Source organism: Perca fluviatilis, chromosome 17 (assembly GCF_010015445.1).
Source record: "Perca fluviatilis chromosome 17, GENO_Pfluv_1.0, whole genome shotgun sequence".
Classification (NCBI taxonomy): domain Eukaryota; kingdom Metazoa; phylum Chordata; class Actinopteri; order Perciformes; family Percidae; genus Perca; species Perca fluviatilis.
This window is the reverse complement of record NC_053128.1, coordinates 31,463,366-31,477,117: the sequence shown is the minus strand read 5'-3', so window position 1 is coordinate 31,477,117 and position 13,752 is coordinate 31,463,366. Positions and strand designations below refer to the sequence as shown.

At 45.3% G+C, this 13,752-nt stretch overlaps 1 long non-coding RNA gene across 1 annotated transcript in view; it reads right to left on the bottom strand.

Annotated features, from left to right (window-relative positions):
* The window catches only part of LOC120545160, a 31,306-nt gene extending 18,188 nt beyond the window's left edge, over positions 1 to 13,118 (bottom strand). Inside the window, exon 1 of the long non-coding RNA XR_005636629.1 lies at positions 12,688 to 13,118. This is a non-coding gene — a long non-coding RNA (uncharacterized LOC120545160). The remainder of the gene's footprint in view (positions 1 to 12,687) is intronic.
* Positions 13,119 to 13,752: the final 634 nt, after the last annotated feature.

Here is a 13,752-nt window from a genome sequence, read left to right as displayed (position 1 = left end):
CTAAACTTTGACAATCTGTGATTTTCCCAATCGTAACTATCTGTTGAAATAACTCATAATTTCAGCAATAAAAATGGAGGTACCATGACCATGAATTCCCCCCCCCCCCAAAAAAAAGTGTAAAACTAGAGGTTTAGGGGTAGGGAGGTTCGTGTTAGTGGTGCATATCTGTAGCCTCGTGAGACCGTCCTGATCTGTGAGTTTTCTACTCCCAGATCAGTCTGGCATCTTGACATAGAGAAAATTTGGAGCCGTTCGCCAAACGACCGACCAATCAGCGTTGGTTTTGAGGCGGGTTTAGGTGTGACGCAACGAGAAGCGTCTATCACCAACATAGGTGGTGACAGACAGATGGTTTATCCAATCAGCTAACCAGGATTTTCAGACGAACCTGTCATTACCTGACATTACCTGACATTATTTTTAAAGGCTGCCTGTTTTACATCTGGCTGGGGGGGGACTACCGATGAAAATTAGCACTTTTGAGCTAACTCGGGCACATTTACATTGTTTTAATGTTGATTAATGTTCACTGTCCCCTTTCAAATAAAGAAATAGAAAATCGAGACAGTAGTAGCCCTAATTCTGTTAGCTGCTCGCTAATGCTTTTTCCTCTTGGATCCTTCTTTTGGAAGATGGACCAGGAACCTGAAATGGGGCCTTTTATTCCTAAATTCACATTACACAAACGGCAAATATCCTTCACCGACATGTTGCGTGCTTGCTGAGCTAACGAGCTATGCTTTGCCTGCAGCAGCGGTAGCCAGGCTTGTGGTTGTATTTTCATACGCTTCGTCGATCTGATTGGTTGATTTGGCCCATCTATCACCAACAATATGTGGTGATGGACAGATGTTTTATCCAATCAGCTAACCAGGATTTTCGCCCCTTCTCAAAAGTTCTCCAACGGTAAGTTCCCAGATGGATATGCCGAGCAAAATACGAAGCGATCCATCTGGTGGAGTCAGGTTAGTATATCTGGTGGTAGTGGAAAAAAACGCATTAAAAAAAGCATAAAAAAAAACTCAAAAATACATTTTAAAAAGGGTCTAAATAAGGGTACATTTTCCCAGGAGAATAACAAGTTGTATGTTTTGACAAGCAGACAACACAAGGGTTAAAAAGCACAGCTTTATCTTTCACAGCAACATGAGCCGGTCTTGTGTGATGCCTATCTGTCTGTGCCTGTCGGTGCAGACACACTCGGCTGTCTGTGCCGGCCTCTCGGCATCCAGTTGAAACCAGTTTTGGTGTTTATCAGCAGGACAGACTCAGCCTGTTCGGTCGGAGCCAAAACATTGTTCCTGTGAACTCTCGTCTGAGTGGACGGGAGGATTTTATTCTCTGTTTGTGAGAGCGTAGTCAAGGTAAAACTCAGAGAGCCCTTATGAGATACAGCAGCGGTTCTCAAATGTTTTCCCAATAATGTAGCCCATGTGAATTGTGTTTTTAAGCCAAGTACCCCCTGACCAGAGATAGATTTACCAAACAACAGCCATGTCACTGAAAAACATTTAAATGCTGATGGAAAAAGGCGACAAAAACTGAATTGAAGTAATAATAATAGTGATAACATAAAGTAATAATTCAATCTACACAGCTCTGTCAAGAAGAGCTGGAAGGAAGGCAGGAATGGGTGGAAAATAGTATCAAAAACTTAGAAAACAGCGACAAAAACTTTGTAAAAAAGTGACAGACTTGGTGAAAAAACACAGTAGAAAGAAGGAAGACAAACTTTGAAAAAAGTGACAAAACCCCTGAAAAAGGGGGTTGTTTTTTGAAAAAAAGCGACAAAAACTTCAACAAACTTGGAAAAAAAGAAGACAGTAGAAAAAGGAAGGAAGGAAGGAAGGGAGGAAGGAAGGAAGGAAGGAAGGAAGGAAGGAAGGCACGAAGGAGGGGAGGGAGGAAGGCAGGAAGGCAGGAAGGAAGGGAGGGAGGGAGGAAAAGAGGGAGAAAGACAGGAAGGAAGGGAGGTAGGAAGGGTGTAAGGCAGGAAGGAAGGCAGGAAGGAAGGAAGGAAGGAAGGAGGGGAGGGAGGGAGGAAGACAAGAAGGAAGGAAGGAAGGAAGGAAGGAAGGAAGACAAGAAGGAAGGAAGGAAGGAAGGAAGGAAGGAAGGGATGGAGGAAGGAAAGGAGGGAGGAAGGGAGGGAGGAAGGAAGGAAGGGATGGAGGAAGGAAAGGAGGGAGGAAGGGAGGAAGGGAAGGAGGAAGGGAGGAAGGTCAAAAATAGTGACAAAATGCAACAAAAAATGAAAAACTTCAAAAACAGCGACAAAAGCGCTCCCGTACCCTCTGCAGTCCTCCAAAGTACCCCTAAGTACCCCGTGGGGTACACCCTACACGTACCCTCTGGCCTGCAGTCCTCCAGAGTACCCCTAAGTACCCCGTGGGGTACACCCTACACGTACCCTCTGGCCTGCAGTCCTCCAAAGTACCCTTAAGTACCCCGTGGGGTACACCCTACACGTACCCTCTGGCCTGCAGTCCTCCAGAGTACCCCTAAGTACCCCGGTGGGTACACCCTACCACGCACTCTGGCCTGCAGTCCTCCAAAGTACCCCCTAAGTACCCTCGGGTACACCACCACGCACCCTCTGGCCTGCAGTCCTCCAGAGTACCCCTAAGTACCCCGTGGGGTACACCCTACACGTACCCTCTGGCCTGCAGTCCTCCAGAGTACCCCTAAGTACCCCTTGGGGTACACCCTACACGTACCCTCTGGCCTGCAGTCCTCCAAAGTACCCTTAAGTACCCCGTGGGGTACACCCTACACGTACCCTCTGGCCTGCAGTCCTCCAGAGTACCCCTAAGTACCCCGTGGGGTACACCCTACACGTACCCTCTGGCCTGCAGTCCTCCAAAGTACCCCTAAGTACCCCTTGGGGTACACCCTACACGTACCCTCTGGCCTGCAGTCCTCCAAAGTACCCCTAAGTACCCCGTGGGGTACACCCTACACGTACCCTCTGGCCTGCAGTCCTCCAAAGTACCCCTAAGTACCCCGTGGGGTACACCCTACACGTACCCCCATTGAGATACAGGATATATATTCTCATGTTAGAAGAGAAAAAGCCGACTCAAGACGAGAGAGATGGGAGACTTATTCTCTCCTCTGGGACAGGAAACTGAATATCTTTGAGTTGTGGACAAAGACAAGACATTTGAGACCGCCATCTTGGGCTTTTTGGGGCTTTTTTTTCCACCATTTTCTGACATTTTAAAGACCAAAACAACTACTGACAGATATATTTGGCGGGGAAAAGCCCTGCTGGGAGATGTAATCCCCCAAAACTAAATGATTGTTTCCTGTTTAGTATGAATTAGCAGGGAGAGTGCATTAGACTGTGATCCTACATCCTAAATCACCACAACAAGCAACTCCCCCTTGAATGCTAGCAAAGCCAACATCCTAAAAAAAAAAAAAAACTACTCAACAAACTCCTAACTCATCTAACTATTAGAGCTCTTTGTTTTTGTAAACATGCAAATTCCTCTTAGGACAGTCTTACAGTAGGAAGATATGCCCACAAGCAATCCCGAATAGTCAATTTCTTTCACTTTAGGTGGGAGCGTGCCTATGTTCCCACATTTCTAAGATATTTTTTCCAAAATTAGGCCCTATGTTCCCACCATTGACATATATAAACTGGACCAACAGACCCCGTGTCTCTGTACGAGACCAGTGAAGGATATCAGAAGCTCTTTCCCGGTGCTGGCTGAGCGTTACTGAGCAGCCTCCAACTGAGAGAGACAACGTAGATGTGACGTGAGCAACCTGTCTGAAAGTGTGAAGTCTTCTGGTAGCTGTGCCGAGAGAAATCTCAATCATTCCCAATCTTACAGAGACGGAGAGCGTAGGTATATGTAAGGAGATAACATAGACACAGGCTAATTACTGATTACTAACATGCTAGTTAACATTAGTAATTAAACATAAACAGCTAATGGAAGTCCAAACTGCCTGTGAGCTTCTCCTGTACTATACGGTAATTCCTCTACTGTGTGACAGTAAGTCTCGTGGTTATGACCCAATCGTTAGACTATTGTTATAAAAGCGTCTGCTACGGAGCCATAACGTGAGGTACAAGGTAATGGAGCCTTTTATACATTGTCGTGTTTCTTTAGAAATAAACAACGGACAAATAGAGTCTTTAAACGCTTCAGATGTAAAGTTATTCTCTGTCAAAGTGACGTCAAAATGAATGGGAGTCAATGGGATGCTAACTTTGTGCTTTGTAGCGTCAAAATGGCGCCATAGGAGGTTCGAGTTCTGAAGCGAAGCTTACCCCCTATGTTCCCACATTGTATCAGATTTTATCCCCTTTTCTCCCAATTTGGTAGCCAATTACCCCCAACCTATTATCCAGTAGCAATGGACTACAGATGGAATGTAGCTTTTAGCTAAATCTGGTGCACCCATCTCTTTGTTTATTGCAAACATTTAAATATAAGTGCACACTGTCCTTTTAAATAAACAAACTTAAACGAAGTAGCACAGAGGCCTCGCATTAACTAGCTTCTGGTCAGACCTAATTTTTAAAAGGTCCTAGAAATGTGGGAAGATAGGGTTGTGAGAACATAGGGCCTAATTTTAAGAAAAGTCTTAGAAATGTGGGAACATAGGGCCTAATTTTAAGAAAAGTCTTAGAAATGTGGGAACATAGGGCCTAATTTTAAGAAAAGTCTTAGAAATGTGGGAACATAGGGCCTAATTTTATGAAAAGTCATAGAAATGTGGGAACATAGGGCCTAATTTTAAGAAAAGTCATAGAAATGTGGGAACATAGGGCCTAATTTTAAGAAAAGTCTTAGAAATGTGGGAACATAAGGCCTAATTTTAAGAAAAGTCTTAGAAATGTGGGAACATAGGGCCTAATTTTAAGAAAAGTCTTAGAAATGTGGGAACATAGGGCCTAATTTTAAGAAAAGTCTTAGAAATGTGGGAACATAAGGCCTAATTTTAAGAAAAGTCTTAGAAATGTGGGAACATAAGGCCTAATTTTAAGAAAAGTCTTAGAAATGTGGGAACATAAGGCCTAATTTTAAGAAAAGTCTTAGAAATGTGGGAACATAGGGCCTAATTTTAAGAAAAGTCTTAGAAATGTGGGAACATAGGGCCTAATTTTAAGAAAAGTCTTAGAAATGTGGAGACATAGGGCCTAATTTTTAAGAAAAGTCTTAGAAATGTGGGAACATAAGGCCTAATTTTAAGAAAAGTCATAGAAATGTGGGAACATAAGGCCTAATTTTAAGAAAAGTCTTAGAAATGTGGGAACATAGGGCCTAATTTTAAGAAAAGTCTTAGAAATGTGGGAACATAGGGCCTAATTTTAAGAAAAGTCTTAGAAATGTGGGAACATAAGGCCTAATTTTAAGAAAAGTCTTAGAAATGTGGGAACATAGGGCCTAATTTTAAGAAAAGTCTTAGAAATGCGGGAACATAGGGCCTAATTTTAAGAAAAGTCTTAGAAATGCGGGAACATAGGGCCTAATTTTAAGAAAAGTCTTAGAAATGTGGGAACATAAGGCCTAATTTTAAGAAAAGTCTTAGAAATGCGGGAACATAGGGCCTAATTTTAAGAAAAGTCTTAGAAATGCGGGAACATAGGGCCTAATTTTCAGTGAAAAATAAATTCTTCGAAATGTGGGAACATAGGGCTGACTCCCTTTAGATTAGGGCCACTAATTGCAAGATAACACCACAAAACATAGCTCAACAACTGCTGCATTAATTAAATTTTTTTAACGATACCTGTCAATGCAAAAAACACAGAGATTCAGCAGCATATTAACGACAACAAAATAAAGTTCAACGGTAACCGCCCACTTTTATAATGGCTCTGGTTCGGAAGGGATTTTCACCATTCAATTTCCCAAATAAAGAGCCAAAGTCCCGCCCTTCTACTTCCGGCCAATGGGACCTTATCTTTCGAAAAAGTATGAACTAGAGTCAATGGAGAGATAATAATTATTGTTTGATCCCGTTTGAATTGAGCCGTGGATTAGAAATATGATGTTCGTCAATTTAAACCATTATTTTTCAACCGAAGAAAGTCTCAGTTTGTTGTTAAACTGTTGAAGTATAAGACTGTGAAAATACGTAATTACAAAGACTACAAACTTCAATGTCTCATGGATGACGTCTGGCTGAAGCTACGATGTCTCTGTGTATCGTACCGGGGATGTAACGTTACTCTAATGAGCCGAGGATCTCGCTTGTTCTTCTGCTTCTCTGCTAGAACACTTGACTGGATAAAACCCATCAGGTGAGATAACGTTACATGTGTTGTGGAACAGAGCTAAGCTAGCTAGCGAGCGAGCCAAGCATCCAGCTTGGTGGGGTAGATTGTGTGAGACGGGAGATGTAGTCCACTGGGAGATGTAGTCCACTGAGCGGTTTCACACTAAACTAAGTGGTCATATGACAAACCTACGGCTAACTGGAGACTTTCTTCGGTTGAAAAATTATCTTTTAAATTGACGAACATTGTATTTGTAATCCGTGGCTCAATTCAAACGGGATCAAACAATAATTTGCCTCTCCCCGTTCACTAACATTCATATTTTTTACGAGTTAAGGTCCCATGAGGGTGACTTCGGCTCTCTATTGAGGTTTGATGCATGGGCGTCAGTTTGGTTTGAAATGTGCTGGGGACAGAGACGCATTTGGAAGTGCATTTCCAGAAGTGCTGGGTACAATATTCATATTTTTTTTGTCTTTTGCGCAGGTCATGTTTTGAAAGACGCTGTCTAATGTATCAGATAACTTGTAAATTAATAAAAATGTATTCAAAAATGGGATGACGTCCGACACGTTTTATGAAGAAGCCTTAAGTTTTCAAAAACCATTAGACAAATAGGTGCAAATTCAACTCATGTTTAGGACATGTTAAAGGTTCGCAGAAAAAATCTAAACATTGGAGGCCATTAATCGGCGCGCAAAGTCCTTGAAATCCATTCTGCAGTAAGCGTCATATAGCCATGGTAAAAAGAAAACAAGGCAGTTTAATTCATTTTGGTTTTACTAAGAAATAAATAGTGTAGTGATGACATTAATAGCATGACCGATTCACCTGCTGCAAGCCCCACCTCCAACCGGGGTGACAACACAAGAAGAAGCTGAAGAAATAATGTCCTCTCTGGCTGAAGATGCTCCTAATCACTCTTGTTCCTCTCTCTTCCGTTAAATTGGAAAAGTCCTGTTATTATGGACGTTATCTGATAAGCGTTTCTGCTTCATTAGAGCCTATATAAGGAAAAAGCTTAACGTGGTAGAATGTAGCAGGACTACCTCAACAACAATCAATGATCACCACATTTCTCTCTCATATTGCTCATCATAACCACTGAAAACTGTCAAAAAATCTAACCGAAAGTCCTATTATTATGGATGTTATCTGACATTAAGCGTTTCTGCTTCACATTTCCAGCAGGGCAGCAGAGCGGCTGTGGGTTGACTCCCCACGGTTCTCATATGTCCTATAAGGTCCGCAGCAGAGCGGCTGTGGGTTGACTCCCCACGGTTCTCATATGTCCTATAAGGTCCGCAGCAGAGCGGCTGTGGGTTGACTCCCCACGGTTCTCATATGTCCTATTAGGTCCGCAGCAGAGCGGCTGTGGGTTGACTCCCCACGGTTCTCATATGTCCTATAAGGTCCGCAGCAGAGCGGCTGTGGGTTGACTCCCCACGGTTCTCATATGTCCTATAAGGTCCGCAGCAGAGCGGCTGTGGGTTGACTCCCCACGGTTCTCATATGTCCTATAAGGTCCGCAGCAGAGCGGCTGTGGGTTGACTCCCCACGGTTCTCATATGTCCTATAAGGTCCGCAGCAGAGCGGCTGTGGGTTGACTCCCCACGGTTCTCATATGTCCTATAAGGTCCGCAGCAGAGCGGCTGTGGGTTGACTCCCCACGGTTCTCATATGTCCTATTAGGTCCGCAGCGGAGCGGCTGTGGGTTGACTCCCCACGGTTCTCATGTGTCCTATAAGGTCCGCAGCGGAGCGGCTGTGGGTTGACTCCCCACGGTTCTCATGTGTCCTATAAGGTCCGCAGCAGAGCGTCTGTGGGTTGACTCCCCGCGGTTCTCATATGTCCTATTAGGTCCGCAGCAGAGCGGCTGTGGGTTGACTCCCCACGGTTCTCATATGTCCTATTAGGTCCGGGCGGAGCGGCTGTGGGTTGACTCCCGACGTTCTCATATGTCCTATAAGGTCCGCGGCAGAGCGTCGGGTTGACTCCCCACGGTTCTCATATGTCCTATTAGGTCCGCAGCAGAGCGCTGTGGGGTTGACTCCCCACGGTTCTCATATGTCCTATTAGGTCCGCGCAGAGCGGCTGTGGGTTGACTCCCCACGGTTCTCATATGTCCTATTAGGTCCGCAGCAGAGCGGCTGTGGGTTGACTCCCCACGGTTCTCATATGTCCTATTAGGTCCGCAGCAGAGCGGCTGTGGGTTGACTCCCCACGGTTCTCATATGTCCTATAAGGTCCGCAGCAGAGCGGCTGTGGGTTGACTCCCCACGGTTCTCATATGTCCTATAAGGTCCGCAGCAGAGCGGCTGTGGGTTGACTCCCCACGGTTCTCATATGTCCTATAAGGTCCGCAGCAGAGCGGCTGTGGGTTGACTCCCCACCGGTTCTCATATGTCCTATAAGGTCCGCAGCAGAGCGGCTGTGGGTTGACTCCCCACGGTTCTCATATGTCCTATAAGGTCCGCAGCAGAGCGGCTGTGGGTTGACTCCCCACGGTTCTCATATGTCCTATAAGGTCCGCGCGCGAGGGGCTGTGGGTTGACTCCCCACGGTTCTCATATGTCCTATAAGGTCCGGGCAGAGGCGGCTGTGGGTTGACTCCCCACGGTTCTCATATGTCCTATAAGGTCCGCGGCAGAGCGCTGTGGGTTGACTCCCCACGGTTCTCATATGTCCTATAAGGTCCGCAGCAGAGCGGCTGTGGGTTGACTCCCCACGGTTCTCATATGTCCTATAAGGTCCGCACAGAGCGGCTGTGGGTTGACTCCCCACCGGTTCTCATATGTCCTATAAGGTCCGCAGCAGAGCGGCTGTGGGTTGACTCCCCACGGTTCTCATATGTCCTATAAGGTCCGCCAACGCGGCTGTGGGTTGACTCCCCACGGTTCTCATATGTCCTATAAGGTCCGCCGCGCGGACGGTTGGCTTTGACTCGGTTCTCATATGTCCTATAAGGTCCGCAGAGCGGCGCGTGGGTTGACTCCCCACGGTTCTCATATGTCCTATAAGGTCCGCAGCAGAAGCGGCTGTGGGTTGACTCCCCACGGTTCTCATATGTCCTATAAGGTCCGCAGCAGAGCGGCTGTGGGTTGACTCCCCACGGTTCTCACATGTCCTATAAGGTCCGCAGCAGAGCGGCTGTGGGTTGACTCCCCACGGTTCTCATATGTCCTATAAGGTCCGCAGCAGAGCGGCGCTGTGGGTTGACTCCCCACGGTTCTCATATGTCCTATTAAGGTCCGCAGCAGAGCGGCTGTGGGTTGACTCCCCACGGTTCTCATATGTCCTATAAGGTCCGCACAGAGCGGCTGTGGGTTGACTCCCCACGGTTCTCATATGTCCTATAAGGTCCGCAGCAGAGCCGCTGTGGGTTGACTCCCCGCGGTTCTCATATGTCCTATAAGGTCCGCAGCAGAGCGGCTGTGGGTTGACTCCCCCACGGTTCTCATATGTCCTATAAGGTCCCGGCAGAGCGGCTGTGGGTTGACTCCCCACCGGTTCTCATATGTCCTATAAGGTCCGCAGCAGAGCGGCTGTGGGTTGACTCCCCACCGGTTCTCATATGTCCTATAAGGTCCGCAGCAGAGCGGCTGTGGGTTGACTCCCCACCGGTTCTCATATGTCCTATAAGGTCCGCAGCAAGCGGCTGTGGGTTGACTCCCCCCGGTTCTCATATGTCCTATAAGGTCCGCAGCAGAGCGCTGTGGGTTGACTCCCCACGGTTCTCATATGTCCTATAAGGTCCGCAGCAAGCGGCCTGTGGGTTGACTTCCCCACGGTTCTCATATGTCCTATTAGGTCGCGCAGAGCGGCTGTGGGTTGACTCCCCACGGTTCTCATATGTCCTATAAGGTCCGCAGCAGAGCGGCTGTGGGTTGACTCCCCACCGGTTCTCATATGTCCTATAAGGTCCGACGGAAGCGGCTGTGGGTTGACTCCCCACGGTTCTCATATGTCCTATAAGGTCCGCAGCAGAGCGGCTGTGGGTTGACTCCCCACGGTTCTCATATGTCCTATAAGGTCCGCAGCAGAGCGGCTGTGGGTTGACTCCCCACGGTTCTCATATGTCCTATAAGGTCCGCAGCAGAGCGGCTGTCTGTGCCTGTCCTGTGGGGGGGATAGAGCTTTTTGTGGATTTGTTGGTATCTGTTGCTCACGAATTATAGGCCTATGTGTTATGAACTTTATTTTTTTAACTAAATTGAGTTCGAGGTTTAAAAAAAAAAAAGTGGTGGGTACAAAATGACTCATGTCCCTACCGAAATCGACGCCTATGGTTTGATAAAAGGCTGATATGAATGAGTTTTAAGCCTGGAACCAAGCCAACCAAGCTACGAGGTGAATCGTAAAAACCATAAAACATTTGATATGCCTCAAAATAACTTTGTGAAAACGGCAAAAGAGGCAGGTACAAGACTGTGTTCAGAAACTATCGGAGACATAAAAATATATTCGAGAAAGAGGGGTCATGTTTGCTGGATTACGTAAATTGGTCTAGTTGAACTCAGGATTACAGATGTCCTTGAAAGTGGAGTTGCCATTAATAGAAAGGCAATATTTATTCGCGTTTTTGAAAAGCACTGGACTATTTAGGAAATTATAGTTTAATGTATTGGCATGAATAAATAGATAATGGGTAATTACCAATAGGAGGCAGTAATGCAACGACTTGGATGCCAACTGCCGTTAAACTCTAAAGAAGAAGAAGAAGAAGATCAGAGACATTATAAATGGCATAAATGGCAGCTAGCTAGCTAGCTAGCAGTTTCGCGGGTTCTGTAAAACATTTCCATGGTAACAGCGAGGTCCACCAATCAGAGAAGTCGCCGTTACGCTTAGGATTGTGGGCAGGGTTCAAAATTAGCACCATCTACTAGCCAAATGCTGGTAAAATATGCAAGTGGCTGGTAGATTAGCTTCACTCACCAGCCAAAAATACAATGGCAATCTATAGAGTGGCTGGTAAAATTTGAACATTCACTAGTCATTTGGCTGGTGGACGAAAAAGTTAATTTTGAACCCTGATTGTGGGTAATGTAGTACTTATCAATGACATTGCGCGAATAAAACGTGTTTTTTTCTTAGAAGTAGGTTGCTTTCACACCGACTTGTGGCCTTCTACAGGAGCAGAAACTGTCGTTTCAGCGACTCGGAGCTCGTGGTCAGTCTACCTTGGATGGTTTAAACCTTATGACTGATAATCTGAGCGGGAAGCAGCACGACAACACCTGCAAAAAACACCTTTTTCTTTTCTTTTTAGAAGTCATGTTCATCACAATCTGAAAAGCAGTAAAGCTGGACAGAAATGTCCAACAACGATTCAGCCTCACTGACATTAGAGCAAACACAGAGCCAGAAACGAGCAAATCAACACATGAAATTACAAGCAGACACAGCAGTAGCCTAGCGACTAAAATACAGTGGTGTAGTCTAATGTATTGTAGTGGGTATACTGTACTGTATATACAGTATATGCAGGGGCGGGTCTACCGGGGTGGCATAGGGTGGCAAATGCCACCCTAAAAGAAAGCCTTGCCACCCCTGCTGCCACCCCAGTTGGTAGCAATGAATTAAAAGTTACGGCCAATTTGACCATTTTACGAGCTTGAATCTCCAATGTCCAACTGCAACTGTTTGCTTCCCCTCTCACACATCTGCCACTCCTCACCTGTTTCTTTTAATGCCTGTCCTGTGATAATGCCCCTTACTTCTATCCTACTTCTATCTCCTGTTAAGTGAGATCACATTGTATGGTCACTTATTCCTAACATGAACTGTTTCACATGAAACATCAAATGCAGGACACTGATTGCATGAGATGAAGTTTGTCTGTATAAGTTTGTAAATGGCAGCCTGTGCCCTTTTGTAGTGTGTACATACTATTTCTCATCAAACTGTGATAACTGTTATTAAATTCAGTATATATACGTCTGACATATGTTGCCACCCCTCAAAAATTCCTGCCCCCCTCTCGCCACCCCATAAATATTTCTCTGGATCCGCGCCTGAGTATATATATTGGTCTATATATATGGGCCAGAATCTGCCTTTGGGGAAGGGGAGGCATATCATAGTGGGGGGGTCTGAGTGTCCTCCCCCAGGGAAGTTTCACAGCAACTTCATTTTTGGTTGCATTTGGATACGCTTTAATGCACCAATTTACGGTGGAAATACCTTTATTTAGCCTATATGCGAAGAAAAAGAACACAGATGACAATTCAAAGTATATCAAACATATAATGGAAAGTATGTTGTTGCGTGTCATTGGGCATTTTAAAGTGGGTATACAGTATACCCACTTTAAAATGCCCAATGACACGCAACAACATACGCAGCTATAGGCCTACGCAGGTATAGGCCTATACCGTATACCTGCGTAGGCCTATAGCTGCGTATCACGTAGACTACACCCCTGCTAAAAAACCAACCTTTAGACGCCGCCGCCGGCCTCCTCGGTCCGTCTCGGGGCTCCTCGGTCCGACAGGAAAACTGGCCGACAACCGACAGCAACCACTGGGCCTCGGGCAGAAGTTATTTCTTATTCCTATTATTTCAGGGTTTCCCCCAGTGTAATGCAAGCCTGGCGATGCCAAACGGTTCTAAGCCACTGGGAATTATTAAAGTATTTTTAAGCAGTTAGTGGGGCAGCTCGGTTAGAAACGTAGCTAGACGTAGCCATATTTCATACAGTCTGTGACTGGCCCAGGTCAAAAAGACACTTTCCGGCGGGCCAAACAACTTTTCTGAGGTAAACACTGTATGTATATACTTTATATTATCGTCAAAAACAACGTAAACACGGACCGTAGCAAAAGCACCGTCTCTAACTGTAGAATCAAACCAGATTAATTGATTAGAGCCAGGTTATATTCCCAAACTGTGCACCTGCTTGAATTTGATTGGACGTTGCTATTCATCCCCCCCATTCGAATGAGCCAATGGTTGTAAAGCATATGGGCAAATACCATTGACATATATAAAAGGCAAATACCACACACGCTTATTTACTTCTCCGGCCGAACTCTCGCGATGCTTCATTTCTCTCTGAGGCGCCGTGCAGTAGGAGCATTTAAATGGAGACACTGAAGTAAAACAACATGTATCAAAACTCAAAATTGTACCAAAGTACTTCAGTGAATGTTATTTCCATCACAGCAGTGGTGGAGAAAGTGTTCACGAGTACGAATATCAAACTGTGGAAATACTTTGATGCAAGTCCTGCGTTGAAAATGTTATTTTGGCTAAAGTAAAAGTATATAATATAGCCCAAGTATTATCAGGAAAATGTACTTAAAAGTAAAATTAAAAAGGAAAAGCAACAAATCTTTCCTCATCTTAAGAAGCTGGAACCATAAAATGTTTTTACATAAAAACTATTAACAAAATAGTTGCCAATTAATTTTTTGTTAATAGACTAATTGATTAAAGGTCCCATCACATGGTGCTCTTTGGATGCTTTTATATAGGCCTTAGTGGTCCCCTAATACTGTATC